Source organism: Equus przewalskii, chromosome X (assembly GCF_037783145.1).
Source record: "Equus przewalskii isolate Varuska chromosome X, EquPr2, whole genome shotgun sequence".
Taxonomy (NCBI): Eukaryota; Metazoa; Chordata; class Mammalia; order Perissodactyla; family Equidae; genus Equus; species Equus przewalskii.
In genome coordinates this window covers 81,569,695-81,584,325 of record NC_091863.1, presented here as the reverse complement: position 1 = coordinate 81,584,325, position 14,631 = coordinate 81,569,695, and the positions used below count along the sequence as shown (strand labels likewise).

The 14,631-nt window shown below is 44.0% G+C and overlaps 1 protein-coding gene across 1 annotated transcript in view; it reads right to left on the bottom strand.

Moving 5' to 3' along the window:
• DRP2 (dystrophin related protein 2) overlaps positions 1 to 7,956 on the bottom strand; it is a 42,082-nt gene extending 34,126 nt beyond the window's left edge. The window contains exons 1-2 of the mRNA XM_070606670.1: positions 7,814 to 7,956; positions 7,583 to 7,650 (exon numbers count right to left, since the gene is read on the bottom strand). The gene's annotated coding sequence lies outside the window, so the exon portion shown is untranslated. The remainder of the gene's footprint in view (positions 1 to 7,582; positions 7,651 to 7,813) is intronic.
• Between the last annotated feature and the right edge of the window lie 6,675 nt (positions 7,957 to 14,631).

The window sequence follows — 14,631 nt, the reverse complement described above, 5'->3', positions numbered from 1 at the left end:
TAAACTATGATCTCTAGTGGCTGCAAAAGAGATAGAGCGCTATGGTTGAGGTCATGGCCTTTGGCGTCAGACAAATCCACACTATTCAACCTATTAGCAGTGTGGCCTGGGACAAGTTAACCTCTCTGAGCTTCAGTGCCCTCATCTGCAAAATGGGGATGACAAGGATACTGCCCTCATAGAAATTGTTCTAATGATTAAAATTAATAATGTATTTAAATAACTTAGCACAGTGTCTGACAATAGTATGCTGCTCAATAAATGTCAGCTGTAATTATTGCTGTATACTATTCCACTGAATGGATATACCATAATTTAACAATTAGACCTAAGTCACACTGCAGTGAACAGCCTTATGCATATTTGTGATTCTTTCCTTAGGATAATTTCCTAGAAGGGAGAATTCCTGGATCAAAGGGTATGAGCCAATTTCAGGCTTGTGACGCATACTTCTAAATTGCCCTAGAAAAAAAGTTAGACCACTTTATACTACCACCAGCAATGTAGAGAGTGCCAGTTTCCAAGCACACTTGCCAACAGTGAGTATTCTTATTTTTAGAATATCTTTGCCAATTTTGTGAGTGAAGATGGCATCTTGAGAATTACTTTGTATTTCCTCAATTACTAAAGATGCTTAACTTTCCCCCTACATTTTTAGTGGCCAGTTGTATTTCTTCTTTCGTGAGCTGTCTCTTTCTCTTTTGAGGTTCACCTCTCTATAGATTTCCTTCCTTCCTTCCCATTCCTCTGCTGACCTGATTTCAAGTTGATGCCTCACAAAACAAAAATAAAACAAACCCAGGAGTCAGAGAATTCAGATCTTCTAATTCCAATACTGGCAAGAAAAGGAATAAACTCCTTTTGGTCCTAGCATGACTATTCTCTGCTATTTTCAGACTTTGCCACCAACTGTGAACTCAAGTCATTTTACCTCTCTAGATGTTGGTTTGCTAACTTATAAAATGTTGATGTTTAAGAGTTGCCACGCATGAAAACTCTAGCATTTCCCATGTTTGTGCAGCATGCTTTTGTAGCCTGCTGTACTGTCTTTCTTGATCCTCAGTGTAATCTGGTAAGATTGGCCCAGCCAGGATTATGATCCCATCTGACAGAGGAAGAGGCTGAGACACGAGTGAACCTGGGCCTCATGACTCCTGGCCAGTGTTTTGTTCTACACAAAGATTCTTCTTTCTGCTTCTCTACTTATCTCTATCCTGTCCCAAATTACCGCCTACACACACTGCTTCTCTTCCTATTCCTCCTTTAATTTGCAGAGGCTGTGAGGAATTGGAGATGAGTATGACTTGGTCCTCAGATGGTCAAGTGTAGGAAAAAAGATATATAAACAACACAAAAGTATAACTTAAGGGAGGACATGACTCATCCCTTATGTGGGACACAGAAGTCAGGCCATGAGAGGTCACAGAGGAGGAAGTGTTCACCTAAAGTTGGGGGGATTTAGGATGTATTTATGGAAGAGATGCTTTTGAGCTCAGGTGAGAGAGAAGATTTGGACACATGGAGTAGTGTGGAGGATGCTTCTGGGGTGGAGCGAACTCTTCTGGGATCTTCCCTAGGGATCCTGCTAGATATCAAGCTGTCGCTTTTTGCCACTAGGGTTACTCTTTTCCTGGTTCTCAAAGCGGCACACAGGCCCTTCCAGGAGGCTTCTGGGGGAAAACATTATTTTTCTTGGACAGAGATATAAGCTTTAAAAACAGGTGGGAAATACCAGGATTCCAGCATGAAAACGAAATTGATGGCTCGTGGAGGACGAGGTCTTTGCCTGATATTTATCTCTATCCCACATATTTTTTAACACAGTGCTAGGCACAGAGCAGACACTCGGTGAATGTTTCCTGACCTGATTTATTGAATTGAACTCCAATTAGGTAGCTGTACAGGTCCTCAACTTTGTAGGTACAAATCCCCAGAGGCACAAAGAGAAAGGCTTGGGATATGCATATTTACTTGCATTTATGTGAAATGATGTATGCAGAATGTTAGCGTTTGAAGCAAGCCTTGAAATGGCAAAACATTGCAAACAACCTGAATATCCATCACTAGTTAAATAAATAATGGTGTATCCGTACAGTAGAATTCTATACAGCTAGTAAAAACAGAATTAAGAACTCTTTATGTGCCAATATGGAATGATCTCTTAAGATAAATTTTTAAGTAAAATGAAAACAAGAAAAAAAATATGTTTGGTTAGTTCACATTTGTTTTAAAAAAAGGAAAATATGTGCTTGTATTTACAGTAAAATATCTTTGGAAGTATACAAATGAACGTGTTTACATTGATTGCCTTTGGGGAAGGGAACAAAGTGGCTACTAGATAGAGATGGGAGAATTCCCTCCATTCCTTTAGAATTTTTCCCTATTTTCCCTCTTTTTAAAACTGAGAAATATAATATACCTACAAAAAAGTGCATAAAACATATGTGTAAAATATATTGAATTGTTATAAAGCAAATCCCTCTATAATTACTGCTCAGGTTGAGAAATAGAATAATTACCCACATCCACAAAAGCCCCATGTTGCCAATAGCACATGTAGTTTTTACTGAATATCCTTGTACCTTTTGAATTTTGAACCATGTAAATATATTAGCTATTTAACAGCTACTCCCCTCCTCCCCTCCCCTCCTCACCAAATTGCCATAGACATCCTCAACTGTTTCCTGAAAGATTGGTGTAGCAGCTTTTCTATAGCCAAATAAATAATAATAGTTAAAACTTACTGTATTCCATGTTTTCATATATTAACTAATCACTCTACATACTGATCAGTCTGCATATCAAGTCATTTAATCCTCATGACAACGCTATGAAGTAATTACTATAGTTGCTTTTCTTGTGCAGATAAGAACACGGAGGCACAGAGGCAGTACATAACTTGTACAAAGTGATGTTGTGAATATGAGATGAGGAGCTGGAATGCGTATCCAGGCAAGTGTGTCCCAGAATACGAGTTCTTTGCTGTTACACTATTCTGCCTCTGTAAATTCTAGAACCCAGGCTCTGAGGCATTGTAGTCCCTGATCCCTGTCAAGTAGAGAAGATTTTTGGCTATGGGCCACCAGGTGGGAGCCCAAGCACTGACTCAGTCATGCCACTACCCAGCCAAAGACATAGCAATTAAGAACAGACAGGATGCAGTGAGCCTGGGGTCTAGGGCATCACCCAGCTGGCAAACCCTACGGAGCATTTAAATGACTTGCCTAGGACATCTGAGAAGTAACATTCTTGGTCAACTCTCCTAGTCTGACCTCAGAGCTCAGTAAACATTTTTTTGGACAAATGAATAAGCTCTTTCCACCTGTAAACTGGAGAAGTCTAAGAACCTGTCTTACAGAAATACTTGCAGAAGTGGGTGAGGAATCTGCTGCAATATCGTTTGCAATAGCAAAACTCTGCAATCGACTCAAATGTCCAACCACGGGGGACTGGTTAAACGGACTATGTCAGAGAGGTGGCACAGCAGGACAGTTAAGGGGCAGGCTCGGAGCCAGGATGCTCGGGTTTCATCCTGCTTCTGCTGCTTATCAGCACAAGTTCGGACAAGCTCCCTGATCTTACTGTGCTTCGGTCCCTGTATCTGTCAAACAGGGATAACAAAAAGACCTATCTCATTGCCTCGTTGCAAGGAGTTAATTCATAGTTGCTGATATCCAGTAAGTACTCAGATCTTATCTGTTACGGTAGCCACTCACACAACAGAATATTACGTAGCTGTTAGAGAGGTAGATCTGTATGCACTGATTGGAACAGATATCAAAGATATATACTTTAGGCAAAAGAAAACAAGTGTCAGAATAATGCATTTGGTAGAACTCCGACTTTGAAGAACCCTCATGAAAAAATCTACATGTGTACATGCGCAGAAAGAAAGCCTGCGAGGATATGCAACAGTGTTCAGCAACATTACTTCTGGAGAGTTGTATGAGGGGGATTCTCCTTCTGACGTTATACACTTTGTGTATATATATATCTTTTATAACAAGCATTTATTATTCTTGGAAGAAAAAATAAAGAAATAGGGCAAACTTCTAAATCACAAGAGCCTCGGGAGAGAACAGGGCAGTGGGAAGAAGACCCTTTTCCCATGGGCTACAGAGTCTTCCTTCCAAGCCAAGGTAACCTGGCATGATGCCCTCCCAGCACTGCCTTTCTACCTGACAGCACGACACTAAGAGACGGGACACACAGTTCTTTGGTTCTGAACCTTGTTGTGTGTTCCTAAAATAATTCCGGCAACGTAGCCAAAGGCCAAGCTTCTGCTTCGGGTGCTCTCACTTAATGAATAAATGATGGAAACTCACATTGTCAAACTGGAAGGGACTTTAGAGATTATCTAGGCCACCCTCTCATTTACAAACAGAACAATGATATACGTTCCTGAGAAGTTAGCTGTCAAGCAATTTTGAAAAATAAAATTTATTTTCCAGTGAAAAAATCAGAGATGTGTCCTCATGGGGAGAATTTAATTCTAAGAGCCAATTAATGTAATACGTCTGAAACCTTTATACACCGCTGGTGGGAGTATAAATCAGTAAACCATTTTGGAGAGCAATTTAACAATGTCTCCCAAAGGTGAAGATTCTCGTACCCTGTGGTGGGACATTTCTGTCCTAGGGATATATGCGACAGCAACAGTCACAGAAGAACATCTACACAAGAATGATCATAGTAGCCCCAACTGTGAGCCAAAAACTGGAAACAGTTTAAATGTCTATATGCAGCAGAATGGATAATAAATCATGGCATATTCATTAAAGGGAATGCTATACAATAGTGAAAAAATGAATGAACTAGAGGCACATGTCACAACATGGATGAATTTCACAAATATAACATAGAATAGAAAAAACAAATTGGAGAAGAATACATATCATTAACAGAAAATTTTAAAACACATAAAGCAGTGGTATACGCTGTTTAAAGACACATACACGTGTAGCAAAAGTATAAATAAATGCATGAGAATAATAAACACCAAATCGAGAAGAGTGGTTCCTTCAGAGGGAGGAAGGGAAAGAGGGAGTTTAATCACAGAAGGACAGACAGAGGGTTTCAACTCTACTGGTGATGTTTTTTCTTAACCTGGGTGGTGGGTATCCTGATTTTCATTATATTATTCTTTAGACCTCTTTGAATGTATAAAAATTTTCATAACACATTGTTTAAAAGAACGCAAGAAATCCCATGCTGAAAGGAAAATTCATAATTTGGGGGTATAACAAAATACTGAAAAAAATGCATAAGATATAAATTCTGCACTCAAAATGCCGGCTTATTCCTTAAACCAGCTTCAATTTCCTGGGACTAGTTTCCGAGGAGGGAACCTGCTAGAGAGCAGCAGCTGGGCACGGTGGACCGAGGCAGGAGATAAGGGCTTCCCTCTCTCAGATATTCATTGGCTGTGGGAAGGAGAACAATCTGACTAACCTCTCAACTTTCTCACATTTAAAAATGTGGCATTGGAGCAGACTATATCTTACAAATTTTTTTCCATGCAACAATCTCTTCTAGCTTTTTTTTGAGCAGCAATTCCCAAAACTGTGCCTGCAAGATGCTAAAGTGTTTTCCATGCAGAAAAGTGTTCCCTGGTCAAATCAGTTTGGGATATTCTGGGTCAAACAAAATTAAACAGATTTCTTTCCAGGAGTACTTCTCAGAGCCTTTAATATATGTCTATACATTGTGACTCTCCAAGAAGAGAATTCAATGATGAAGCATTTTCAAAAAATTCTTGGACGGTAGCATGTCACCCACCAGCACTACCACCACTCCTTATTTTAAAGCAGAATCTATTACCAGTCTCTCAGAGCAACGTTCTGTGGTTCAGTTCGGTAAGTGCTGTCCTGGAAGGATTTATCTCACTGGTGATTTCAGTTGCTGATGCGTGTCTAGAATCCTTTGTAAGGAAGGAATGTAGTTTCATGGTATAATGTCCACAGAGTGGGGTTCCTAAACTTCCAGCAAGTTTAGAAGGATATCTTCTTGAGCTTCATTAGTGAGAGCCCATCCTATCTGGCATTATGGCAGATTGAATGTCAGAAAGTTCTGAGTATCTGTGGTTAGAAGTCCTGCATCCCAGATGCGCTCTCTGCATCTGGCTCTTGGGCCTTTGCTAAATTTGCTGCTCCAAGCCACATTGTCCTCCTTTGGGTGACTGCAGAGCTGAAGGGGCCTCTGGCCCGGAGCTCAGAGCTCCTTAGCAAGGGAAGAATGCCTGGGGGAATAATCCTCATAGGAAGAGGAGCCCTTTCCATGTGCCTTCAGCCCCCAGCAATAGTTCAGGGCTAGCAAGACGGCAGGGCAGGTGGTGGCCAACCCAGGAAAAGAGGGGCTCACATCTTCTCTCAGGGACAGGACACTTATCACTTCCACCTGCAGCACTGCCTTTTCAGGGGGGTTCCTTAGAAGGCCCCTGAAGGTCTCTGGAATCACCTCCCCATCCAAATTCCAGAAGGACATTCTCCTGAGGTTTGTGGCTCCACAGGACCTTTGAAGAGGTGATTTACCTGAGGGCCTTTAATCTAGAAACAAGCACTCCTTTGGAAAAGTCAGGAGCTGAGGTGAACTAGACATAGAGCATTTTATAGGCTTTGTTCTTTTGAGCAATCAGAAAGAAAACACAGGACAAAAGTATGCTCTTTTCCAGACAGCATGCACCATGCTCTCAATGGAAGCAGGCAGTTACTCCCGCTGCCATCCCTCCTTCTCCACTCCACCCCAGCCCAGCTACCTGCTTGGACCCAACACCGTGGGGCCTGGCTCTACCTGCCTACCAAAGGCAGGATAAGCCCGACTACCCACACAGTCTCAGACCCACTTGTCAGGCTGGGGCACTGGGCCTGATGCTGGGGAAAGGTAAGGAGAGCAGAAGGAATGGGGTGTTTGACTCTAGGAGAGGGAAGCCCCATTTCAAAGCACTCCAAGCTATGTTCTCAGGAGTGGAGAGGTGCCTACTGATTACAGGGGGTAGAAAAGAAACCAAGGGAAGAAGCAAGGGGAAAAACGGAACGGGAAAGACAGATGGAGCCAGGATGCGCCTTCGGTGCCAGGCTCCTAGGTCAGAGCCCCATTTACTCCAGGGAAGCGCTCCTGTGTCCTGTCTGCTGGCCAGACACTCATTTGTTCAGGGAACCTGCTCTGAGGTCCCACGTTTTGTCTCTCCTCCCTTTTCAGCCAATGCTGTCCACACCCCTTCCCTCCCCTCCCACCAGGAAATCCACCCATGGACAAAAAGCATGTCATTGAGGACAAACATAAATAAACAAACAAATAAATAACACCCCTCTCCTCTCAAAGAAGCAAACTATGGGCCTTCCTCTTATTCATCAGTTGCTCAAATTGGCTTGAGTTTCTATTCCTGGGCATCTTTTTTTCCCCCCTCTATGAATACGAGCGGTGGCTACTTCATTGTGGGCATTTTGTAACGCAAGTTTTCCCCTAAAGGCACATGCAGGCAGTAGGCAGGCAGACACACACACACACACAGAGTACCCTCAGTCATTTCCCCTCAGCCAGCCGAAAAAGGGCGAGGCTTGGAAATCATTTCTCTGTTGCCTACCTTCAGATTCCGTCAGGTCTGAGGAGCAGGCGGCAACTGGAAGCTGGGAGGCCGGGGCTGGGCTGCCTCTGTGAATCAGCAAAGAAGTCCCTGAGACAGGGATGCCGACAGCTGCTGTATGCACACTCTCCCTCCGTCTCTCCCACCTCCCTGCCCTCCTTCGCCTTCTCCTCCTCCTCCCCTCTCTCAGGCGGCTCTGTGTTGCTATGCCATCATATCACCCGGACTAACAGCATCACTCTGACCGCAGGCAAAGATACCCTTGACTGGACAAATGCAGAAAGAGCAAGGACAGTTTTGTAAAACTACCAGAGCCTTGGCGGCTCTCGGAGATTTCAATTCATTAGAAGCAGAGGAGGAGAGCGGAAGAGGCTGAGAAGCAGAGGGGGAGAGGGGGAGAGGCTTCCACTGGGGAGGAGGAGACAAAAGAGGCTGGGAGATCAATACAAGCTGCTGAGTGAGGAGTCTGGGCCCCAACTTCCACAGATCTAGCCCAGAGCCAAAGGCAACTTCAGAGCCAGCAGCTGGCAGGGCCCCTCGGTAGCCAGTCCAGGATTCAGTTTCTGTGTTGGAGGTTGAAACGCTCTGCTCTAGAATCATCACTAGTACCCAAGGTACAGTCTTGGGCTCAGGGCAGTTTGCCTGTCACCCCTAAGTTCTGTCCTCACCCCCTCTTAGGTCTACATGTAGAAAAAGCCTCTGCAATAGAGGAAACAAAATGGACCTGGAATGACGGGAAGATACAGCTCCTCCGTGCCTCCCCTCACCAACTACCCCAGTCACTCTCCCGCCTCCTGTCCATACCAGCCCTTACTCTTTTAACTATCACCCCTGTTAAAGTGTTTAACGCCCTGGGTATGAGCTCCAAATACACTGGGAGAACCCGCTAAAGGGATGGAGAGGATTATACCACTTTACAGAGTGCCCAGCACACAGGAAGTTACTTAATAAATATTTGTTGAATGAATATGTTAAATGGATGGATGGATGGATGGATGGATGGGTGAATAGCAGTGAGAAAGCCCTCATCCCCATCCTCCTACACCAAAATACTCATACTTAAAGCCCCAGCAGCTCCAGGCCGAGGCAAAGGATAAGAGAAACAGTCTTCTTTCCTCCCTCCATTTCTGAGAACAGGGTGTGTATGATGAGAGAGAAACAGATTGGTTTGGGGGTGACTTGCTTAACTTCGATGACTTGTCTCTAAAAACTCTCTAAGTTCTGATGCACTGGGATTTAGAACAGAAGACACTTCCTGGCCCAAAGGACATAGGACTAGTGTTTACAAAGTACCCTATAAGAACTGAGAATTATTATTATTGTTATTATTACCATTATTATTATTATTACAGAAAACCTTCAGCCAGGAAGTAGTGTGTGTGTGTGTGTTTTTCTTCTGAGATGAAATTTTCAAAACTTAAGCTCCTGGTTTCAGTAAAAGGTTAGCAATAAGGCCTGACTCCTCTTTAAAACAAGCAAACAAAATGGGATAGACTGCCCCCTCCCCCAAGCCAGGCTTTCAGAGCTGCGTGAGCGGCCCCTCCTGCCTGGCCAAAGTGGCAGCAGCCAGGCCCCCATGCAGGAGCAGAAAGGGCCTTTGATTTCTAAAGGGGCTTTGGAAAGGACATCCGGCTTCTCAAACTACACACTCTCAAGAGAGCATTTCTTAGCTACCCAGCCTAGCCCAGCCCTGGCCCTGAGTCCCGGCCCCAGTCTTCGCTCTGGCAGCTCACAGGCTTTCTCAACACCACTCAGACCCAGGGCCCCAGGAGTCCTTTACAACTGACTTGGAATGACTTGGAGGGGGCAGTTGACTAGAAGAAAGACCAGAGGGAACACTCTGAGAAATTGTTTGGGCTGGCACAGACACAGCATGACTGCGACAGACACACACCGAACACATGGGAACCTGACTCACAGCTCACCCTGGGCACCAGCTCACCAGCACGCCAAACAAAACAGAGTCTGGGTCTAGAAGGAGGACGGAGCGTGAGCTGGATGGGGTACTTGCTCCCTACTTTGACTGCAGTTGGACTTGCCCAGATCACAAGGAGCACTTGGAAGAAGCCTTTACTTTTCCTTTTCCAGCTCTAGAGAAAGCATTCAGGCTGCAGATACAAAAGTACAGTATCAGGCTCCATGAAAATAAACCCACAGCGTTTGTTTTGAGGGGTGTAACAAAAGACTTCCCCAAATCTCCCTCCCACTGACCCCCTCATGATGGGAATGACTCCCTCCTCGTTCCCTTGCTTATGACACTAAAGGCTCCTGTGAAAATAAGAATATTATTACCTATGAGGCAAAAAACATTAGGCTATTATCAGCCAGCAACACCTAAAATTTAATTATTAGATTATAATAATAACAATAATAATGGCTAACATTGAGCGTTTACTATAGGCTCGGCATGGTTTGAAGTGCTTTGCACACATTATTAGCTCATTTTGTTTTCACAGCAAACTTAAAATAGCTTCCATTATTATCCCCATTTTACAGATAAAGCACTGTAACATAGTGAGGTTGAATGACTTGCCCAGGGTCACAAGGCTAATGCATTATGGAGCTAAGACTTACCCTAGGTCTCTCTGGGCAATGTCCACGTGATTAAGCACTGTGCTCTACTGCCCCCTTCATCTAGTAGTGGCCTGATCACATGTCAGGCCTAAGTACGTCACTGAGACAAAGATGATTAGGGCAAAAGAATTCCTCAGATAGTTTTTCTATCCTTTGTGCCTTTTCTCAAGTTATTTCCTCTGCTCAAAATGTCTCCCTTCCCTTTAGAGGTCAGAGAAAAAAGGAACCTTTGAGGTAAGACTCTCTCTGAGAAGTCCCAAGTGAGTGAATCCTACAAAGTTAAAGCTATGACTGGATAGAAAGAGAAAAGACAAATGGCCTGGAGATGAGGCGGAGCTCTCCAGTTTGCTCTGGTCCCCACAGCCCACTGTGCTCCTCTACTCATTTACGTGACCTGCTTAGCCCCCGTGAGCTTTGCAGTATGCACCATCCCATAGGCCACTGAAGGTGCATTTGTTTCCGTTGTTGGTCTTCTGGTTCACTTGGAGGAGGGTTGTTTGCTTTTCTGTTTCCTGGAGGGTGTTGGGATGGATAGAGTCTCCAGTTGCGTTTCAGGAGAGGAAACGTCTATGCTTAGCATCGTGACTGGTTAGAAAAGTCCACTCTGACACTTAAACCCCAGGCAGACTCATTTGCACCCAGGAGACATCTGGACAAAACAGAGTAAACGCATAGGCTAGCTTCAACTACTTCTCTGAGGAGGGAAAAGAAAGATCAAAGGAGGTTGGGCCACCAGCTTTGTCTGTGGCTCCATCCTGGTAACCTGTAGGAGGATGTTGGAGACCCACCCTGGTATCACTGAGCAGGACCTTGCTAGGTGGACAAGGACAGGTAGGGCATTTCAGATAGAGAGAAAGCATGTGCAAAGGTACAGAGGTCAGAGAGCATGGCTTGCTAAGGGACTTCCAGTACTAGTTAGTATGCCCAATTCAAGACAGGGTTCTAGGTGGGAAATGGGAGGAGGTGGCAGGAGATGGAGCTATGGAAGCACAGAAGGAGGCACTGGAATACCATGCTAAGGATCATTTAAGATTCTTTTTTTTTTTTTTAAGGCAAGCATCAGGGTCAGATTTATGTTTTGGAAATATCATTCTAACAGCTTTCATCCAAAGAGCAATTATTGAGTGCCTACTACATGCTAGATCTGTGCTAGACCCCAGGAGCTCAGAGAAGACTTGGAAATTGCCTTCAAGTTGCTCACAGCGTAATGGGTGAGACAATGAATTAAACATCAATACGATAGTGTGCAATGAAGGTCGCGCGTTGGAAGAGAGAAAGCCTGGAAGTTTGGCCTCCTGGTGGGAGGCAGTTGCAGTACTCTCTGCGGAGGGCCCGAGGCAGGGCAGTCAGTGAGGGTGGGACAGTGCCCCCCTCCCAGGGAATTGTCCTTTCCTTTTATCATTTCTTCCTAGCCTTGCTACTTGCTGAGTTGAGAGAAGAGAAATAAACTATGAGTAGCTCTTTTGTTCTTTGGGGGTGGGAGAGGTGGCGTAGGTAATTCCCATTGCTGTTCCACAGCCTTATTCATTGGCTCCCTGACCACGTGTACTGAAAGTACTACTTCAAATTGTTTCTACTCTTCTCAAACACCCAACCCAAGCCCACCCACTTCAGCAAATAACCTTCATTCTTGCTTTACTGAGAAGCTGGAAGCTATCCCCGCAAAATTCTTCTCTACCTCAGAATTTCTCCAGTCCTTCCATCATGCCCAGACAAAGCAAAATCCCTTTTTCCCCACTAAGGTCAATACCTCTGCTCATGATCTCACATCATTCTCTTCCTCTCTCCTCTAAAATCTCTTCATAATTTTTTCTCTCTCTTGCTTTCATCCTTAATCTTTTCCTTGCTTCTGACACTTTCCTTACTGTCTATAAATGTCTGAAGAGCAGAGAGCTTGCTAACTCCTGTGAGCTGGGAAGTGGGAAGAACGTTTCCCCACTAGACAACGTTCCTCCATCCCACAATCCACCACACACACACATCCAGGTCAAGACTGTTTTACCAACAAGTTGGAGAAAGTTTGGAGGGAAATAACATCATCAGAGCAAAGAATTCCCAGTTTCGGGTAAGGCTGGGAAGTAAAAAGCAGCACTAAGAAAATGCAGAAGATGAGAATAATAAACATTTCTCAGTTACTATTTGCAGAGTGTTTTGCCACATTATTTTATTTACGTAGCAGAGATTGCTTCCAATGAATGGGGATTTCTTGCAGCAAAAACGAAAGGGTTAAGTAGAGGGGCAGACAGAGGTGGAATGGCTCAGGAGAAGTTGGGATGTGAAAATGAGTCAGACGTCAGGAGGGAGGGAGTTTCACCAAGTGTGTATGACATAGACAAGGAAGCAGGAAACCGGGAGAAAAGTTGGAGGAACATGTTAGGAATGCAGGGGCACGATGCTGAAAAGGTTAGATTTTGTCATTGGGGTTGATAAGGAATAGTGCGAAGCCACGACAGACTAACGGTTGAAGAATCGGGGTTGCCCCAGTCAGTGTCCCGAACACCCTCTGCTGCTTTTGTTGAACATCTCAAAATGCAGCACTCAGCTTACACACTTGGTTACCTCCCACCTTCGTCTGCTGTTCTTCAAGCTTCTGCTAAACCAGACCCAGCAGCTGGGATCTTATATAACCAAATATTATGTTCTATTTATGTTTTCAAATGTATTCCATTTAGACCAAAACCATTCAAGCTACTGTTGAAGTGGTATAGTGGAAACAACACTAAATTAGGGTCAGAAGACAAAGGTTCTAATCCCAATTTTGCTACTAAATTGCTGTTAACCGTGGGTTTTTCTCCACCAGAAAGAGGATAACATCTGCTCTGTTCACCTGAATCAAACAGGATAATAGATGTGAATATATATTGAATATATCGAGAGTATAAAGTGCTATTCAAATGTAAGAGGTTGTTATTTCCATTGCTTCAAGGTCCTGGTGGTTTTCCTATCTGCAGAAGACATAAAGGCACAGAGTAGATTATAGCAGCTAAGGAAGCAGTGCCAGGAATGTAATTAGCTCCCTGTTTCTGTGATAGATCAGATACTGTAGTGCTTTAAGTAGACAAACCAACAAGGCAGCCAGACTCCTATTCACCATCCTTCACGTTGTCAACCTTGCCACCCTCCTTCCAGCCCAGAATGCTAGACAGATGCACGCGTACTAATGACCTTCATATATGAGATTCCAGGATAGGATACACAGTGCAGAAGGAACTACCGGTTTTCTAGGCTAAAGAGAACTGCTACTAATTTGCACTTTCCTTATGTTTAGCTTGCTGGGGCAAGGTAAGCATTTCTTGCTTGTAACTTGCATTGAGAGGAGAAGGAACCAACGTTTTTTGAGCTCGTACTCCGCGCCAAACACAGTGTAAAGCACTTGACCTCTGTTACCTCCTGTACTGCTCACAGCAACTCGGCAAGGTAAGGCTTATTGTTCCCAACTCTACAAGCAAGGAAACTGCAGCTCAGAGATGTTAAGTAACTTGTTCAAGTTCATCAAGCTTATAAGAAATGCAAGCTGGGATTCCATCCCAAATCCATCTGGCTCCGACACTTATGCCCCTCCCACTCCTCTCCTTCTTCCAGGAAAGTAGGGCACATCCTAGAAATGATCACTTCCGGTTGCACTCGAAAGCACATACTTGCATAACATCTGGCAAGTACCTTGGCCACCGACAGGTGGAGGCCCCTTTCAGGGATACCTTTACATCCTGAAGTTGTTTAGGAATCTAAAGCAAGCCTGGGCCTAAAAGACAAGAGCTAGCTATCTTTTACATCTAGTAGGGAGTTCCATACATCTCACAAAAGAAAGGTAAGATATTTGCCTGCCAGGGGCAAAGTGACAATTGCAAGGTGAGAATCTGTCAGTGATAAAAGTATGCCTCGCACAGTGTTGTCTCACCAAGAACCAATCAAACTCAGAGCAACCACACCGGCCCCTCCTTAGATTCAATCTTAAATTCAGTCTTATGGGGGTGGGTAGAGTCAGTAGGTACCTACTTGGTACGATTTGAGGAGAACTGAAACGCTGTCACTAGTCAAAATGACTTCCCCCACTGGCCCTGCCATGAGGCCTGCAATTCCCTATGCATCACTTCTTTCAGGTTGAGGCATCTGTCAAAATATAAGTGCTATCTTCAGTCACTATACATCATACTCATTAGCTTATCACTTCCATTCTAATCACCAGACAGGTATGAGACACAGGGCAAAAGATTTTGAATAGAAAAGCAGAGGGAAAGATTCAGTGTCTTGTATGATGGGCAGCTAGAGACCAGTAGGGCCAGATCAAGACATTTAGGAGCCACAGCCCTGAAGAGATAATGTTACAAACCCTACATGCCCATACGCATTTCAGAATAAAAATAACCTGTAACTAGCCTGTAAAATAAGCGTAAGATGGTTCAACAAAAATCTGATCTTTCCCATCATTGCTGCTGCAATTCTTTTTTATTGCCAGATAATTCACTATTTAAAAG